Consider the following 19112-nt stretch of genomic DNA (forward strand, 5'->3'; position numbering starts at 1 on the left):
CACACACATACAAGCTAACACAAGAGAGAATTTGAGTTCTCATTTTTTGTGTTATATCAATCAATGTCCAGTTTTGGACAGAAATATTATGAAAGACACAGAGAAGGAGAAATATAAAGAAAGATGCAAGTATGCCCCCCGCACAGGAAAAAGTCAGCCAATGGAAACTATCCCAGAGGAAGTCAAGACAGACTTCCTAGACAAAGAGTTCAAATCAGTTATTTAAACCATTCACAAAGAACAAAAGAAAATAATGTCCTAAAATAATAATAAATTATGAGGTTAATATTTCCATGCTGCTTAGAATATCAATGAAAAGATAGAAACTAAAGGGCATTTCAGGTTTCACAATATGGAGCATAAAAATTGATAAATAAAAATTAACAGAGCAGGCCGGCGCCGAGGCTCACTTGGCTAATTCCTCCGCCTGAGGCGCTGGCACCCCGGGTTCTAGTCCCAGTTGGGGCATCAGATCCCAGTTGGGGCACCAGATTCTGTCCGGTTGCTCCTCTTCCAGTCCAGCTCTCTGCTGTGGCCTGGGAAGACAGTGGAGGATGGCCCAAGTGCTTGGGCCCTGCACCCGCGTGGGAGACCAGGATGAAGCACCAGGCTCCTGGCTTCTGATGGGCGTGGCATGCCAGCTGTAGCAGCCATTAGTGGTGTGAACCAACGGAAGGAAGACCTTTCTCTGTTTCTGTTTCTCTCTCACTGTCTAACTCTTCCTGTCAAAAAGAAAGAAAAAAAAATTAACAGAGCAAAGGTGACCTATGGAAACTCATCAGGCATACCAGGATACATATAGTGTCCTAGAAAGAAAAAGAGACAGAAATAGAATATTTGAAGATATAATGGCTGAAAACTTGCAAATTTAAAGACAAATAAGAATCAAGAAAAACTACCAAGTGGGGTAAAGCCAAAGAGATCCACATTCTAGACGCATAACAATCAACCTACTAAAAAATGCAGAGTAGAGTCATCAAAGCAGCCATAACTGCTAATCACAGGAAAGCCATCCTACACTAGATTGAGACCTGTCTGGGGGCGCCCAGCGCACAGCATGTTGGAGCAGCGGAGGCGCGAAGGCGAGGCCTGGGTCCCCACGGCGCGCCAGCTGGTTGGAGCCGCGGGCCTCGCCCCGCCGCGGAGGTATGGCCCGTGAGGTGTCAGGGCAGCGAGACCAGGCGTTGGACTCTTCCCAGACCCGCGTCCTCCACTGGCCGGGCCCAGATCGCCACCCCACCGCCACCCCGTGCCCAATGACCCTACCCTGGGGCTGCGCGGTCCCAGTAGGGCTAGCACGGCCATCTCACACATTTCACCCCCCGACCCCACCCTGGGGCTGTGCGGTCCCGGTGGGGCTAGCACCAGCCATCTCACACATTTCGTGGCCACTGTGAGCCGAGGCTCCCTTTCGTGATTTAGGGCTCCAGGGATGCAGACTCCCAGCCCGAGGGCCCTGGTCTACCGCTGCCCCTGGTCGGCCTCGATGGCGCATCGCGACCCTGTCTTCCATCTACTTTCCCAGCTGGTCCCAGGGCATGTGTGAAGGGAAGTCGGGGGCCCTGCTGTAGCCTGTTTCCGCAGCTTCTTGAAAGCCCAGAAGACCTCCTAAGAGTGCAGACTGGCTTGGGCAAGAGACCCCCAGCTGGTCCCCAGTATCTGCATCGGGGGTTGGGGGCGGGCAGTAGAGTCCTCTCCGTGTTCTACAGTTCAGGGCCCTGGGAACTACACTCCCTCAAAATAATAAAAACTAAAAAAACACCTGTTTTGTCTTCCCAAGCCACGGAGCCCAGAAGGCAATGGGATGGCATATTCATAGAAAGACAGTCAACTCAGAGTTCTACATCCAGCAGGTACCCAGTAAGAATGGAGAAATTGGAGCTGGGCTGTGGCACAGGGGTAAAGCCACCACCCCCTGCAGTGTAGGCATCCCACACAGGCACCAGTTTGATTCCTGACTGCTGTATTTCCAATCCAGATGTCTGCTATGGCCTGTGAAAGCAGAAGATGGCCCAGGTCTGTGGGCCCCTGTGCTCCCATGAGAGACCTGGAAGAAGCTCCTGGCTTCTGGCTTCATCAGCCCAGCTTCAGCAGTTGGAAGATTCTCTCTCTCTCTCTCTCTCTCTGTGTCTGCCTCTCTTAACTCTGCCCTTCAAATAAATAAATACATCTTTAAAAAATAATGGAGATATTAAGACATTTGTAGATTTAACAAGAATTTGTCATCAGTAAACCTATCCTACAAGAATTGCTAAAAGTACTTCTGGACAAAATGAAGGGGCACTTGATGGTAACAAAGATTAACAAAAAGACATAAAAAGCACCTGAAATGGAACTACATGGAGAAATAAACTAATAATATATTTTTCATTGTAACATTTTTTTCCACCTGAGTAAAACATAACATGTCTGTTGAAAACTTGAAACGTAACTCCAATTCTTTGCAAACTCTTCAAAAAAAGTAGGTGGGGGACACTTCTATTTCTTCAATGAGGCCAACATTATCCTCATAGTAAAATGAAAAAATACATCAATCATGGGGCTGGCACTGTGGCGCAGTGGGTTAAATTTCTGGCCTGAAGTGCCGGCATCCCATATGGGCCCGGCTGCTCCTCTTCTGATCCAGCTCTCTGCTGTGGCCTGGGATAGCAGATTTAGTACTTCCCATGTTTCGATCCCCAACATATGATTGGGGCTAAAATAAAGCTAATGGTTAAATGAATATGATAAAATATGCAGTAATACACCAACAACTAAAGATATCCACTGCTTTCTCAGGCTATAGCAGAGACTGGATCAGAAGTAGAGCAGCCAAGACTGGAACTGGTGTCCATATGGGATGCCAACATATCAAAGTGCCAGCCCAAAAGTTTATTTTCAATCTTACCATTTTTTTCTGATTTGGTCAGTCTTGAGAATAAATTCATTTTTTTGACAGGCAGAGTGGACAGTGAGAGAGAGAGACAGAGAGAAAGGTCTTCCTTTTGCCGATGGTTCACCCTCCAATGGCCACCGTGGTCAGTACACTGCGGCCGGCACACCGCGCTGATATGAAGCCAGGAGCCAGGTGCTTCTCCTGGTCTCCCATGCGGGTGCAGGGCCCAAGCACTTGGGCCATCCTCCACTGCACTCCCAGGTCATAGCAGAGAGCTGGCCTGGAAGAGGGGCAACCAGGACAGAATCCAGCACCCTGACTGGGACTAGAATCTGGTGTGCCGGCGCCGCAGGCGGAGGATTAGCCTATTGAGCTGCAGCACCGGCTAAATTCACTTTTTAATTTTCAAATATAACTTCATCTAACCTATCATGAGCAAATAAAAATCAACAATTGGTGAATATATTCTCCTACTAAAATAAACCAATATCAATAATTCAGCAAATAAGTAAATATCTGATCATAAATTATCTCCTAGAAAAGTTTCTCAATAATCTTGTAGCCCAAGGAAAAGAAATAGCTCATTTTTCTTAAATTTCAATTGGAATTAAGTATTCCAGTATTTACTAATTCATCCATTAGTTTTGCATTTCATTACATGTGTTTATCTGATATGCATAGCATTGTGAGAAAGTGGCCTGTTGCTTTTGCTTCTCAATGATTGACCCCCCTTTCAGATAGATTTATAACATTATAGAAATTCAAGTGTTCTTAGTGAAAACATACATAGCAAATTTATGTGCTTTGGTGCTATAAGAGCAAATATCCTAAATGTTAACTAAAATTACAACCTAATGTTACAAATCACCTCATGCTCTGAATGAAATATCAATTCTAGGATACATACATGTTCACAATTTCATGGATACTGAAATATGACCTACAAGAGATGTCAAAAATAACTTTCTAATTGCTATACAGAGAAGATAGAATGTGGCAAATTGATGTTTGACATTTTCTACAACATCAAGGAAGGATCTACTCAAGAATTTATTATCTCTGGTACTGGCACTGTGGTATAGTGGTATAGTAAAACCACCGCCTGCAGTGCTGGCATCCCATATGAGCACCAGTTTGACACTTGGCTGCTTCACTTCCGATCCAGCTCTTTGCTATCACCTGGGAAATCAGTAAAAGATGGCCCAACTTCTTGCACTCCTGTACCCACATAGGAGATCCTGAAGAAGTTCCTGGCTCCGGGCTTTGGATCAGCAGAGCTCTGGCCATTGCAGCCATCTAGTGTATGAACCAGCAGGTGGAAGACCTCTCTCTCTGCCTCCATCTCTCTGTAACTCTGCCTTTCAAATGAATAAATGAATCTTTTAAAAAAGTAACCATCTGTTTTACATTGGCAAGAGCACATTTTCTTACAGTTAATTTTAAATCCTCAATTGCATTAAAAGTTAGTCATTCTCAGGATGGGAGAGGAAGTGGGTGATGGGATGGTTGCAGGTGGGAGAGAAGTTATGGGGGGAAAAGGTTCTATAATCCAAAAGTGTACTTTTGAAATTTATATTTATTAAATAAAAGTTAAAAAAAGTTAGTCATTCTCTAAGATTAATGTTCAAGATCACTCCTAAGAAGAGTGATTCTTCCAGGTATCAGTTTTATTTGTGTGAAGAACTATTTCTGTACCCGAATATATTATGATAGATAGTAAACTATTATCTACATTAATAAAATATTAGTCTGTAAAGAAATAATACTTTCTGTAAAAGTTAAACATTTTGGAATAATTATGAATATGAGTGTCAAAATGTCAAACCAGATAAGGATTATTCAAATAAAATATATTTTAAAAGTATTAAATGTATTCTATACCCAAATTACTTATCAATTGCTTTCTTCAAGTATTTTCCTTTTAAATATTTCAAAATGAAACCACAGGTGGTACATTATATCTGATCCGAATTTTTGATTAGTCAACCAACTTCTAGTTTATTGCATGCTACTATAACTTGCTTTCAGATAACAGACTACACAATTTGCAAAGTTAAAAAAAAATTCCAGTTATCTAACTGGAAACAATAAGCAATTAGCCTGTATAGAGAGTTCGTGTATAAAATTATTTTAAATATATAAGTACACAATGTAGAAAACTACAGATTTAAATCAGTGATGAGTGTGCTAAATTCGATAATTATGATTAATTTAATTCTTTTCACTGAAAATATAAAATGAAAAAAAAACAGGTCATATTTAACCACATGTAAAATAGAATAATTCTACATTTACTGCATCAGTGCTTACAGATGAACACCCAAAGACAAAACTGGGATTTTCCCTCATTCAGTTATTTTCCACTTGGCATTTGCAGAGTACAGCATAAAAGTGACATTTGGATATTTTCTGGAAGAGAGAAACTTTATTAAAATTATGTTTTCCAGGCCAGCGCTGCAGCTCACTAGGCTAATCCTCTGCCTGCAGCGCTGGCACCCCAGGTTCTAGTCCTGGTTGGGGCGCTGGATTCTATCCCGGTTGCTCCTCTTCCAGTCCAGCTCTCTGCTGTAGCCCGGGAAGGCAGTGGAGGATGGCCCAAGTGCTTGGGTCCCCACCTGCATGGGAGACCAGGAGGAAGTACCTGGCCCCTGGCTTTTGATCAGCACAGTGCACCAGCCATAGCAGCCATTTTGGGGTGAACCAATGAAAGAAAGACCTTTCTCTCTGTCTCTTTCTCTCATTGTCTAACTCTGCCTGTCAAAAAATATATGCTTTCCACAGAAAATTGCATACTTAGTGGCCATCTTTCTGTACTGATTGACCACAAGTAATCCTAATGTGGTAACACAGATAATTGGCCCCATCACTTTGAGCAACCAAAGAAAATGTCCATATGATAAAGAGCAAAGGACAGAGAGCAGTTACACACTTTTCTCTGTTAGGATCTAGAAAATAGCTTTCAAAACATACTAATTAAACAGTCGTTCCAAGAACACAATTTATTTTTTACACACAATAAGGAATGATTTATTTCTCAGTTGTTCACTGTTCATTACCATGTTATAAACAGTTTTTCTCACCACAGTTTCTGGATGCCTACCGTGCACTAGCCCATATTCTAGTGATGTATTTTATTTTTCTTAAAGATGACCTTAAAACTTTCAATTTCAAAATTCCTAAATCTGGATCTCTCTCTTTATAATTGCTTACATGTTGATTGATTTGTTGGCTAATTTCTCAACTGCCTCATTTCATATGTGTCTTCTACCTTACTCCAAACAAATGATAATTTATATTATGCTTGATTTATCCCATGAAAAATAACACACACACACACACACACACACACACATACCATTGAAGGTAAGGTTAAATAATTAAAATAAGTTGTCTTGCCAACATTATAACTTTTTGTTCACATAGGTTTTATAGAAAATATTCATGTTATTGTTCTAAAAGGAAAATTTATCTATTTGGGTACATTATTCATGAAATGTGGAAGAATAATTCCCAGTTGAAGAAAAATAATGAGACCAAAGGTGTAAATAAACCTATCTTCAATTAATACAACAGTTTGATGATCCTTAGCACCTGCCACATGGGAACAATTATGACTATTCATATAAAATGCAATTATAATATTATATGTGAACAAGAGTTGAATGATTATCAAATGCCCATCCAGTTCTCTCATCTGAATATACTAAGAAATCTACCAGTTACCCACTGAATTTTAATTTTACATTGTATTTATATGCTTTTATTCACAGTAAGGCTGCCCCTTAATGCTCTGCTATGTACTTTTTACATAACGAATTATTTAATTTTGTATCCAAATTGACAGAGAGTGCTCTTATCCCCAAGTCACTCCCCAAATTCCTGTATCAGCTTCAGGTTAGGGTCAACTGAAATTGTGAATCAAGGTGGCAAGAACCAAACCATATGAACATCCAGGACTTCCTCAACAGGTTGTATGAGCAGGAAGCTGGACTCACAGTCTGAATCAAGTATACAACTCAGATACTCTAACATGACATACGGGCATCTTATCTGCTTAAACCAAACACTTGCCCTGATATATACCAATTATTAGACTAACAAAATAATTTATAGTTAAATTATTGTGTTGAGAGAAGCAGTACCTGTCCTTTTAACCATGTGCGTGTAATTTTGCTAATATTATAATAATATCTAAACTTTATTTTTATCATAATGTCTGTACTTTATCAATGGTACAAATAACTACAAATTGGAATATCTGATTTAAATTGATTGGCTGTATTTATTGTAATTATTTATGAAAACAAACATCAAAATAGTCAATATAGGGAATATTAAATAAAAATTGTAATATATCAGAATCCATGATATATCAGGTATTAAAATTACCACAAATAATTAATGTATTCTGAAATCTGATGATATCAGGTTACATATTTAGATCCTTGATTCATTGTGAATTAATTTTTGTATAAGATGTAAAAGAAAGGCCTTGCCTCATAATTCTGTATGCAGAGATCCAATTTTCCCAACACTATTTGTTGAAGAGGATGTCCTTTCTACAGACAGCGATTTTAGCTCACCTGTGAAAGATTCATTATAGATGAAAGTATTATTGTTGGGGATTTCTATTCTGTTCCATCAGTCTTCATGTCTATTTTATGCTGGTAGTAGGCTGTTTTGGTTATAACAGTTCTGTATATATGTCTTGAAATCTGATATTGTGATGCCTCTAGCTTTGTTTTTGTTGTTTAAGTGTGCCTTAGCTATTCCAGGCCACTAATGTTTCCATATCAATTTTAGCTTTGTTTTTATCAACATCTGAGGAGGATGTTTTTGGCATTTTGATTGGGATGACTTTGCTTGCTTTTGATAGTATGGATATTTTGATTATATTGATTCTTCCAATCCATGAACATGGAATATTTTTCCACTTTTTCTGTGTCTTCTTCAATTTATTTACTTAATATTTTGTAAATTTCATTGTAAATGTCATTCACATCCTTGGTTAAACTTATTCCAAGGCATTGAAAAGTTTGTAGTTAGTGTGAATGGGACTAATCTTACAAGTTATTTCTAAACCACAGCATTGTTTGTATGTACAAGTAATATTGATTTTTGTGTGTTGAATTTATAACCTGCAACTTTGAGAAATTCTCTTGTGAGTTCCAATACTTTCTTAGTAAAGTCTTTTGGTTCCCCTAAATATAGGGTTATGTCATCTGCAAACAGAAAATTTGATTTTATCCTTCCCAATTTGTACCATTTTTATTTCTTTTTCTTGCCTAATGACTCTTTCTGAAGTTTCCAGAACTGTATTGAAAAACAATCATGGAAGTGTGCATTTATCTACTTCAACATCTTAGTGCAAACTCTTCCAGATTTTCCCTATTCAGTACAATGGTGGCTGTGGGTTTGTCATGGATTGCTTTGATTGTATTACATATATTCCTCTATACTCATTTTGCTTAATGTTTTTATCATGGTGGAATGCTTTCTCTGCATTTATTGAGATAAGCATTTGTATTTCACTAGTCAATTTGTTAATGTGATGTATCACATTTATTAGTTACATATGGTGAACCATCCCTGCATTCCTGGGATAAATCCAACTGGGTCTGAGTGTAATCCTTTTGATGTATTGTTAGATTTGTTTAGCTAGTACCTTGTTTAGGATATTTGCATTAATATTTTTTGGGAATATCAGTCTCTCTTTGTTGTATTTTTTTTCTGGATTTGGAGTAAAGATGACACTGGGCTCATAAAGGGGTTTGAGATAATTCATTCTTTTTTTTGTTGACAGGCAGAATGGACAGTGAGAGAGAGACAGACAGAAAGGTCTTCCTTTACTGTTGATTCACCCTCCAATGGCCGCTGCGGCCGGCACGCTGAGGCTGGTACACTGTGCTGATCCGAAACCAGGAGCCAGGTGCTTCTCCTGGTCTCCCATGGGGTGCAGGGCCCAAGGACTTGGGCCATCCTCAACTACACTTCCGGGCCATAGCAGAGAGCTGGACTGGAAGAGGGGCAACCGGGACAGGACCAGTGCCCTGAATGGGACTAGAACCCGGTGTGCTGGTGCTGCAAGCGGAGGATTAGCCTATTGAGCTGCGGCACCAGTGAGATAATTCATTCTCTTTTAATGCTTATATTATATTTTTAGAAGGATTAGAATTGGTTCATTTACATTTTATTAGAATTTAGCAGTGAAGCCATTAAGTCCTTGGATTTTTTTTGATGTTGTTCTTGAGAATGCCTTTATTAGTGATTCAATCTCCATCTTGGCTATTGGTCTACTTAGAATTTCAATGTTATCATTACTCAATTTTGGTAGATCATATGTGTCCATAAATCTATCCATTTCTTATAGATTTTCCAATTCATTGGCACAAATCTTACTGAAATAATTTCTAATGATGCTTTTCACTTCAGCAGCATCAGCTATAACATTTTCCTTTTCAACTCTTATTTCATTAATTTGGTTCTTCTTCCATTTTTTGTGAATTTACTTTGTTTCCAAAATAACAGCTCCTCATTTCACTAATGTTTTATATCTCATTTAACTTCAATTTTGTAAATTTCTAGCAAATTTTTATCATTTCTTTCACCCCTACTATTTTGGATTTGGTTTGTTCTTTGGAGATGTATTGTTGATCATTTATTTGCTACTTTGCCAATTTCTTGATATAGGCATTAATTGCTATTTGATCTTTATTCTTAACACCATTTTTGCTCTATCCCATAAGTGTGGATATGATGGGTTGACATCTTTGTTTAAAGGTAGTATTTTTATTTCCTTTTTGTGTTCTTCTATGATCCACTGTTCAGTTAGGACCATTTTGGTCAGTATCCATGTGTTTGTATATTTTCTAGAATTTTTGTGTTATTAATTACCAGCTTAATTCAATTGTGATCAGAAAATATACATGGTATAATTTAATTTGTTGAGACTTGTTTGGTGACTGGACATATTGTCTATTGTAGAGAATGTTCCATGCCCTGATAACAAGATTATTTATTCTCCTAATGTGGCATGAATTCTCCTATAGATATCAAATAGATCCAAGTGGTCAAAAGTGTAGATTCACTTCCTTGTTTTCTTGGTTATTTTGTCTATGATGTCTCTATTGATGAAAGTGAGCCATTGAATTCACCAATAATCATTGTGTTGGGATATGTTTCTCCTTTCAGATCAATTTTTTTTTTTGTTTTAAATCACTGGGTACTATAGCATTGGGTGCATATATACTTACTATAGTCACATCTTCCTGTGGAATTGATTCCTTAATCATATATAATAACCTTGTCTCATGTAACAGTATTGTCTTAACATCTATTTTGTCTAATATTAAGATTGTTATGGGGCCAGCACTTTGGCCCTGTAAGTTAAAGCCCTTGCCTGCAGGGCTGCTATCACATTTTGGTGCCATATGGGGTCCTGGCTGCCCCACTTCTGATCCAGCTCCCTGATAATGTGCCTGGGAAAGCAGTAGAGGATGACCCAAGCTCTTGGGCCTCTGCATCCATGTAGGAGACTTGGAAGAAGCTCCTGGCTCTTGGCTTTTTTCTGGTATAACTCTGATCATTCTGGCCATTTGGGGAGTGAATCAGTGGATGGAAGACCTCTCTCTCTGTCTCTGTCCCTGTCTCTACCTCTTTCTGTAACTCCACCTTTCAAATTATTAAAATAACTCTTAAAATGTATATATACCTCATTTTTAAATTTCCATTGGCATGGACTATCTTTTTTAAAAAGATTTATTTTATTTATTTGAAAGAGTTACATAAAGAGAGAAGGAGAGACAGAGAAAGAGAGAGAGGTCTTCATCCACTGGTTCACTTCCCAATTGGTCACAATGGCTGGAGCCGCACCAATCCAGAGCAAGGAGCCTGGAACTTCCTCTGGATCTCCCACATGAGTGCAGGGGTCCAAGGACTTGGGCCATCTTATACTGCTTTTCCAGAACTTAGCAGAGTGCCGGATCAGAAGTGGAACAGTGGAGACTCGGGTTACTGGCATTGCAAACAGCAGCTATACCCACTATGCCATAGTGCCAGCCCTATGGACTATCTTTTTTAATTCTTTCACTTTCAATATGTTTTTCTCTTTGTGAGCTGCTTTTAATGTAGGCAATAAATCCAGAAGTGTGTGCTAAATGGAATCAGGGGAGCTCTGGCAAGCATTTATGGCTAGGCTCAAAGTCCAACATAACACCATCATTATGCATCGTAGCTGTCTGTAGTCAGTAGGAGAGACAGGATAATCACCTTGGCTGGCATGGTCACTACCTCCAACTTTTTCTGTACCAAGGTGAATCTCTGTTCATGCAAACTACCCCCCACTCAAGTGTATGGACTGAAGAAAGAATCTGTGTGCTTAAAAGTGTGAGTATGGAGCATTCTGCAAAGTGCATTCCCAGCACTCAAGAAATTCTGAGTATCTGGAGTTTCATAATTGGCCAAAGACTCAGCCACACCTTATGCACTTATCAGTTTCTTGGACTCTCACAGAATTTCTATAGTCACAAGGTGCAGATATCCTGTAATCAGAGACCTCCTGAGATCTTTTTAATATTTTGAAAGCCTCCACATCCAAAGAGAGAGCTGCCCCATTCCTGAGTCTGGATCTTTGATGGGAGGGTAAGGGGGGAAAGTGACAATTGGGCACACTGCCTTTCAGCAATGCTGAAAGTTAGACTCCACTTGCCGTATTCTGGGAACATAGCATTTCTGCTGCTGGATGCTAGGCACCTTTGTTTTGTGTGTGTTGGGGAGAGAAAGGCACCCTCTAGTCATAGAGGTAAGTGGCAATAATGTCTCCCACCAGCTCTTCTACTCAAGCTAAAAGGCAGAGGGGACCATTAATTTTTCCATCTTACAAAATTCACCAAATGTGTGTTTGCCAACGCAGGCTATACTCACCTTATTCTGGGGCTTCTCCACTGGTCACTGGACACCTTGGAGGAAGGGTAGTGTAGCAATGTGCCTTCCATTCACAAAGTAAAGTGGAAACCCTGTCCCATTTCTACTTCTCTGCCTGGACTCAAAATCAGTGGTGACCATGAGTCACTTTCTGATTTGACCAGATGGTGATATGGCCAAGAGCTATGCATAGACTTCAATATTAGAGGCTCAATTCAACAATAAATGTCCACATACCCATGAAAGTAGAAAGATAAGATTTATTTACAGCCACGGCTCAATAGGCTAATCCTCCGCCTTGAGGCGCCAGCACACCGGCTTCTAGTCCCGGTCGGGACACCGGATTCTGTCCCGGTTGCCCCTCTTCCAGGCCAGCTCTCTGCTGTGGCCAGGGAGTGCAGTGGAGGATGGCCCAAGTGCTTGGGCCCTGCACCCCGTGGGAGACCAGGAGAAGCACCTGGCTCCTGCCTTCAGATCAGCGCAGTGTGCTGGCCACAGTGGCCATTGGAGGGTGAACCATCGGCAAAAGGAAGACCTTTCTCTCTGTCTCTCTGTCTCTCTCACTGTCCACTCTGCCTGTAAAAAAAAAAAAAAAGATTTATTTACAAAGACTCCCGTTCGTTAGATACTTACAACCACAGTGCCAGAATAAAGCATCACGGGCAATACATGTAGCATTCAGGAAGCAATCAGTATCACCTTCATTTGTTTTTCTCCTTACTTTTTTTTTTTTTTTGACAGTCAGAGTGGACAGTGAGAGAGAGAGAGAGAGAGAGAGAGAGAGAAAGGTCTTCCTTTTGCCATTGGTTCACCCTCCAATGGCCGCCGTGGTCGGTGCGCTGCGGCCGGCACACCGCACTGATCCGAAGGCAGGAGCCAGGTGCTTCTCCTGGTCTCCCATGGGGTGCAGGGCTCAAGCACTTGGGCCATCCTCCACTGCACTCCCGGGCCATAGCAGAGAGCTGGCCTGGAAGAGAGTCAACCGGGATAGAATCCAGCGCCCCAACCAGGACTAGAACCCAGTGTGCCAGCGCCGCTAGGTGGAGGATTAGCCTAGTGAGCCAAAGCGCCGGCCCCTTCTTACTTTTATATCCTTATGTAATCTCTTACCTGACCTTAACCTTAGTAGTGCTTGCCAATTGACCAGAGGCAAATGTTTTTAAAGTTGTCTGAGACTGGCCTGGCCAGGGCCATATTCCCACACAATTTGATTAGAACATTGTTTGGAAGAACAGAAGGCACCCTCTATTCCCAGCCTCTGTGTTCACACAAGGTTGTACAGACTTAACTCCTTATCTTGTTTACTTCTTGTCCTTGAGTTAAACTTTTTCCTTTTACTTTTAGACAATACTTTTTTTTTGACAGGCAGAGTGGACAGTGAGAGAGAGAGAGACAGAGAGAAAGGTCTTCCTTTGCCGTTTGTTCACCCTCCAATGGCCACCGCGGTCGGTGCACTGCAACCGGTGTACCGCGCTGATCCGATGGTGGGAGCCAGGTACTTATCCTGGTCTCCCATGGGGTGCAGGGCCCAAGCACTTGGGCCATCCTCCACTGCACTCCCTGGCCACAGCAGAGAGCTGGCCTGGAAGAGGGGCAACCGGGACAGAATCCGGTGTCCCGACCGGGACTAGAACCCGGTGTGCTGGCGCTGCCAGGCGGAGGATTAGCCTAGTGAGCCGCGGCGCTGGCTATATAGTACTTTTTTTATTCTCTTTACACTTCCCCAGATAATATTACCAGTAGAACACAGGCTTTTACACACTCTTCTCTCTTTGCTCTGGGAAGATGGCCTCCCTACTGACTGCCAGTTGTGGGAGTTGTTGGTGTCTTACAGACACCTCCAACTAAAATAATGGAAATTAAGAGAAGTCAGAACAACATCTGGGGCTGGCATTCTGGCCTGGTAGGTTAAGTCACCATCTGCAGTTCTGGCATTCCACACGGGCACCAGTGTGAATACTGTTTGCTCCACTTCCAATCCAGCTCTCTGCTGATGTACCTGGGAAAGAAGCAGAAGATGACCCAAAATCTGGGCCCCTGAACCTATGTGGGAGACCCACAGGAAGCTCCTAGCTCTGGTTCCGAGCTGTTTTGGTAATTTGGGTGTGAAACAGTGGATGGAAGATCTTGGTCTTTTCTCTCCCTATCTCTCTGTAATTCTGACTTTCAAATAAATTAAGTCTTGGCTGGTGCCCCAGCTCACTTGGATAATCCTCCACCTGCAGCACTGGCACCCCAGGTTCTAGTCCTGGTTGGGGCACTGGATTCTGTCCCAGTTGCTCCTCTTCCAGTCCAGCTCTCTGCTGTGGCCCAGTAAGGCAGTGGAGGATGGTTGCTTGGGCCCTGCACCCGCATGGGAGACCAGGAGGAAGCATCTGGTTCCTGGCTTCGGATGGGCGCAGTGCACTGGCTACAGTGCACTGGCCATACCAGCCATTTGGGGGGAGAACCAATGGAAAGGAAGACCTTGCTCTCTGCCTCTCTCTCTAACTCTGCCTGTCAATTTTTTTTAAAAAAGCAAATGAATAAATCTTAAAAAAAAAACATATATGACTTAAAATTTTATTGATGACTGCAGCCTAAGACTCCTATTGCTGCAAGAAGTTTGCTTCTGGATAAGATTGTGTTGATTTACAATATATTCCGGGACCAGGATCTGCATTTCTCCCAAATCAGGACATCTATAATCTGAAGAGATAATAAATTCTTATAGGGGCTGTGGATCTAAAGACTATAGTACACTGTCTTGTCCACATGCTCTAGAATGGCATCTTCCTAACATTTTGACCACCCTATACTATCCTTTCCAGGATATTGATGTCAAGTAACAAAAACTGTCAATAAGGAAAGCACATGGGGATAATTTCAGGTACTGCACAGAGTGGGAATTTATAGGCAGAGCCACCATGGCTCTCAGCAAAGAGAAATCTGGCTCAAGTGAGAAAGCAAATATGTTTACTATAAGTGTCTCTTTGTTCTACTTGGACTTGGTGAGCTTTACTTGATTCATGAGCTGGTCTGAAACCCTGGAGATACCAGCTTTCTCAGTTGCACACTGTGTCTCTGTAGTCAGGATTTCACTGTTTCAAGAAACCTTTCTGATAACATAGACTTAAGCATGCTATTGGTGTCCACTTGTTGCTGACCATCCCTATGCCTAGACATGCTCAAAAAAATTGCTTGTTCACCTCTATGAACTCTATTTTTCAAAAACTTTACTTTTTCCACACATTCCAAGGTAAAACAATGCAATTCATTCTATATCCAATTTGCTTAGGGTTTTCATCAAGGAAAGGTATGTATTTTGTCAAATGCTTTCTCTGCATCTATTGAGATAATCACATGGTTTTTGTGGTTCAATTTGTTAATGTAATGTATCACATATCTTGACTTATGAATGTTGAACCATCCCTGCACACCAGGAATGGATACCACTTAGTCTGGATGAAGGATCTTTCTGATGTGTTGTTGGATTCAATTGGCTAGTATTTTATTGAGGATATTTGCCTCTATTTCCATTAGGGATAGTGGTCTATAATTCCTTCCTTATTGCATCATTTTCCTGGTGTAGAAACTAAGGTGATGCTGGCTTCATAGAAGGAATTCGGGAGGATTCCCTTCCTTTCAATTGTTTTGAATAGCTTGAGAATGGGGGTGGGGGGGCAGTGCTGTGGAGTAGCAGGTAAAGCTGCCACCTGCAGTGCTGGCATCCCATATGGGAACTCATCCAAATTCCAGCTGCTCCACTTCCAATCCAGCTCTCTGGTGTGGACTGGGAAAGCAGTAGATGTCACAAGTTCTTGGGGCCCTGAACCCGTGTGGGAAACCTGGAAGAATCTCCTGGCTCCTGGCTTCAGACCTGCTCAGCTCCAGACTTTGTGGCCAATTGGGGAGTTAACAAGCAGTTGGAAGACGCCTTTCTTTCTCTGCCTCTCTTTCTCTCTCTGTGTAACTCTGGCTTTCAAATAAATAAATTAAATAAATAAAAGACTTATTTAAAAGAAGAACCGGAATTAGTTCTTTAAATGTTGGATACAATTCAGAAGCGAAGCTTTCCAGTCCTAGGATTGCTTTGTTTGGGAGGTTTTTATTATTGATTCACTCTCCATCCAGTTTATTGATCTGTTTAGGGGATAGAAAGAATTACTGTTTCTAAATTTGAACTGAATGATGTTTTTATATTTTAAATACAGGCTTCTAGATAAAAAAGAGATCTCATCAATTAACAGATATCAAATGATTAGATGGAAAGTCTTTTCTCACAAAGATGACACCATTCTAGGTAATGTGATTTTAGCCTGGGCAATCTGAGTTTTATTTATTTAAATAATTTTTATTTCATGTGGTAGTGAAATTAGCTTTATCTCTATTTATATATGTATTTAAATATTCTAGAATAATATTTCTATAGGTGTTCTTTGGATTCTTTATTGCTATGGCTGTAATATACAATGTAATATATTCAATCAAAAAACCATGTGTTCTTATGGCCTACAACTGTCATATCTTTATATTTTTGAAGAGTATATTTTTTTATTTTTGCATTTCCTTTTTATTTTTGACATAATTTTACACAGCTATAGAACAAAATGTGATATTGTGATTCAAGTATGGGTTGTGTAATTATGAAATTAGGCAATTTGTATACTTGCTATCTTAAACATTTGTCATTTCCTTGAGGTGATAACATTAAAAGTTCCCTATTCTAGCAGCCTCGAAATATATAATGACTCTATTGCTAACTATGATCACTGTACTGTACAAATGAACACCAGAATCAACTCTCCTATCTGTGATGTTGCAGCCTTTGACCCGTCTCTTCCTATTTCCCTCTGCCCAACTTTCCCTTCCCCTGTTAAACAATATTCTACCCTCAATTTCTATAGGATCAACTACTGTATATTACATATATGAGTGAGACCATGTGATCTTTCACATTCTCTACTTGGCATGTTATTGTTAATTAATGTTCCCCAGGTCTATCCACATTTTGACAAAATACAGGACTTCATCCTTCTTTGTGCCTGAAAAGAAATTATCTTTAGGTTGCATTACTATGCCAATGTATTTTACCTACACAGGAAGTCTGCATGCCAGACAGGTGTACTACACAAAAAATTGAAGACAGTGTATCTCTCATTGTCTATCCAGATGAATAAAAATCATAAATAGAAATTTACTGACTTTTTTTTAACTTAAGCGCTCTTTCATGCTTATTTACAGTTTCTGTAAATTACAGTCTTCACATTTACAGCTAAAACAGTCTCCATTTTTGGAAATAGCAGTTTGAGATTTTTATGATTTATTTTTATTCAGAAAAAAATGCAAATAACGTAAATCCAACATAGTAAGTCTTTTAAATTGTACAATTTACTAGTTCTGCTGAATTTTAAGGGTATAATTATCACCACTATATTCTTCTAGAACAAATTTATCACCCTGAAAAGAAATTCCACGCCCACTATGTAGTCTGTTCCCCTACTTTGAATATGTCTTTCCCCTGGTAATTTCATATACATGATGTTTTCTTTATGGATTAATCAATTCTGAGCTTTTAATGTGAAGATAATCATTTAAGTTCTTTGTATCTGGCTTTTTTCATGAAGCATAATTTTTTGAATATCTATTCATATTCTAGCACATACCGCTCCATTCCTTTTGATGGATGATACAAAATATGCATTAATTTGTCTACTCATCCATTAATGGACATTTTGGTCCCTTTCCAGTTTTGGTTGCTGCAAGTAATGCTTCTCTAAAAATTTGTATTTGTGTTTTGTATGTGTTTACATTTCTGTAGGATATATATTTAATGCTAGCCTTTTCAGAAACCAACAAAATGTTTATTAAAGGAAATGTATAATTTAACAATCTCAGTATCACTGTATAAAGCTACTATTTTTTCCCTAAATTCTCACTCAAACCAATCTGTAGTCTTCATTATATCTATTCAAATCAGTATGAAGTTATATCTTACTGTGGTTTTGATTTGCATTTACTTAATGAAGATATTGATTAACTTTCTTGTATTCATTTAACATTTAACATTTCTGATATGTTCTCATTAATAATAATCAAATTGATACAAAATGCACAAAGATGCAAGTAATTTACTCAATGCATGTAGTCTCAGTTAATTTTCATATGTGGGAAAACATGAGTTACCTGTCAAATTGACATTCAATGTGTTACTTAAACAAGCCTTTCTTAGGAGCCTTGTACAATTACTCACTAGACTTATATCCAAATTCTCAACTTGAAGTAGTGTTAAAATTTTTATAATACAAACGCTATGATCACACATATTTTACTGGATTTTTCTTTATTTTCCTGACTTACAAAATAGATCTGAAGAGGAATTCCTGAAACTTGAAAACAAGAGACAGGGGTCAATGAAAATACTAAGAATCATTGGTATTAATTTCAAAATATTTAAATTTTTATATATTTTCTGAGTTAATAATATTTGATTATTAGTTTTACTTCACACAGCACATATTTGCACACATAAGAGTGCTTTAAGGATTCTGAGGAAGATATGATTTAAAAATAAGTTTATATTGGCTCAATTCCATGCATAGGAAGTGTCTGCAAAAACTATGAAATAATATATTATGAAAATATGCATGGATTTCAAAAATTTTTGCATTCATCAAAATAAATTTACCTTCTAATATCATTTCCCACAAATTTTTGAAATGGCCTTGTGTTGATGGGAAAAATATATATCTATGGTATGCTGTATTTTTCAGAAATTATTTTCTTCTCAGTTTTTAGCACAAAATGATACATGTTGATATTGAATTGTTTGGAAAAATCTATATCTGAGGTTTTTTAACTGTTTATTATTAAAATTATTTAAAAAGGGGCAGGGATGTTGTATATTAAGTAAAGATTCTGCCTGCGATATTGCTATCCAATATAGGCACTAGTTTGTGTCCTGGCTGCTCCATTTCCAATACAGTTCCCTGATAATGTCCTGGAAAAAGCAGTGGAACATAGGCCAAATCTTTTGTGCCCCTGCCACCCATACTGACAATCTGATGAAGCTTCTGGCTACTGGCTTCACTCTTGCCCAGAAAGGGCTATTCTGACCATCTGGGGAGTAAAACAATGGATGGACGACCTCTCTCTCTCTCTCTCTTTCTCTCCTCCTATTTCTGTAACTCTGACTTTCCAAATAAATAAATAAATTTTTAAAGTTAATTAAAAGCTCTATGTAGTTTCCAATTTAATTGTATGTGTTATTTGTTCTAAATATCATCCGTTATATTGTACCTGATTATTACAAATTACTTGCATTTGACTTATGCCA

At 39.4% G+C, this 19112-nt stretch overlaps 1 long non-coding RNA gene across 4 annotated transcripts in view; it reads right to left on the reverse strand.

Annotated features, from left to right (window-relative positions):
- The window catches only part of LOC127488437 (uncharacterized), a 93673-nt gene that overhangs the window by 48119 nt on the left and 26442 nt on the right, over positions 1 to 19112 (reverse strand). The gene's annotated exons all lie outside the window — the stretch shown is intronic.

The sequence above is a fragment of the Oryctolagus cuniculus genome, chromosome 2, assembly GCF_964237555.1.
Source record: "Oryctolagus cuniculus chromosome 2, mOryCun1.1, whole genome shotgun sequence".
Lineage (NCBI taxonomy): Eukaryota > Metazoa > Chordata > Mammalia > Lagomorpha > Leporidae > Oryctolagus > Oryctolagus cuniculus.